The sequence below is a fragment of the Notothenia rossii genome (assembly GCF_949606895.1).
Source record: "Notothenia rossii genome assembly, chromosome: 2".
NCBI classification, from domain to species: domain Eukaryota; kingdom Metazoa; phylum Chordata; class Actinopteri; order Perciformes; family Nototheniidae; genus Notothenia; species Notothenia rossii.
The window spans coordinates 92,145,010-92,146,417 of record NC_136904.1 but is presented as its reverse complement, the minus strand read 5'-3'; the positions used below and the strand labels follow the sequence as shown (position 1 = coordinate 92,146,417).

At 42.3% G+C, this 1,408-nt stretch overlaps 1 protein-coding gene across 1 annotated transcript in view; it reads left to right on the top strand.

Annotated features, from left to right (window-relative positions):
- Positions 1-1,162, top strand: part of kcnh3 (potassium voltage-gated channel, subfamily H (eag-related), member 3) — a 163,773-nt gene extending 162,611 nt beyond the window's left edge. The window contains exon 13 of the mRNA XM_079662628.1: positions 1-1,162. This exon is cut by the window's left edge and continues 1,558 nt beyond it. The gene's annotated coding sequence lies outside the window, so the exon portion shown is untranslated.
- The last annotated feature ends 246 nt before the right edge of the window (positions 1,163-1,408 follow it).

Here is a 1,408-nt window from a genome sequence, read left to right as displayed (position 1 = left end):
TAATTCGATTATTTTTTGCATTTCAAATTAGAAATCTGCCTCTAGGATGGTGGAGGAAAACACTCAGCTTCAAATCCAACCATCTTGTCAGTCACACACACATCGTTCATTCTCCAAGAAACATCCACATTTTGCCTGTTAAAGAAGTTTAAAGTACACATTCGAGTGAAACGTCGGAGCATTAGTGCTTCTTTTTGAGACCTGAAGCGTGCTGGGTGTGCCAAAGACAAATTATGGACAGAAATATCATAAGCAGCCCCCATATATAACTGTTTCCCACCTCCTTTACTGTTTACAAGCAGCCTCTCAGATTGTACAGCAGACTCACATCACTCCTGAGCTTTAGCCATCCAGCCATTCGTGCCTTCTCTGCATTAAAGTTCCCTAAAGTCCTTTTCCTGGTTAGCATTCGGATCAAAATTAACACGGAAAGCCATTTACAGAGAACACTTTACCTACCTAACGCACCTTTACCTAAAATGTAATTTATTTATTTATTCAGGCTGTGAATTTATTTATTTGTATTGATGACGAGGAAATATTATAATATTTCTAGGAGAGAAAGGTCTACCTTCCCGATTGTTATGTAGCACACACACACACACACACACACACACACACACACACACACACACACACACACACACACACACACACACACACACACACAGAGTTAGAGACACAGACACGCCCAGTAAGAGACACACACATGCCCAGTAAGAGACACACACACACACGCCCAGTAAGACACACACACACACACACACACCACTTGAACCCTCAGAACTACAATACCCAGGATGCATCACTACAGGGGTTTGTTTATTTGCTTTGTGCACCATACGGTTACTTGTAGTATAGACAGTCATATTTCTGGTTTCTTTTTTCTGTAACGGAAGCAAAGGACTTGGATTCTTGAAACTGAAACACAAAGCAGGACTCTGGGGTTTTGGGGGTGGGGTGTTTTTGTCTTTGGGTACACAAAAGGGGTTTTAAAGTGCATGTCCCAGCTTTTTTTTGCATGAGGAATGTGCCTGCTTTTGAGCTGTGGGGGGCGGAGGATTGAGGGCTGATGGGAGCTGACGGATGGATGCCCGCCCTGTTGGAGGCGGTTGGCTTTCAGATGTTTTAATAATTAAAGACTGTTGTTACATACACACTTTGCCAGGATTACATACTGTTCAAATAAAGAAGTGTTGTTTTGTAAGACGTCTGGTTTTTGTGCTGCTCTCAGAGGAAACATTATCCTCGGTTTGTGCCTCATCAAGTCGAAGAGGTGAGACGCCTTTCTCAGAAAAATAAATACCAAAAGGTCCGTTAACAACTCTTAATGCTGCTCTGGAGAGATGTTCCAATTATAAGAGCTTTCGAAAGGTTTCCACACCTTCTCAAACATCAACATGAAGGA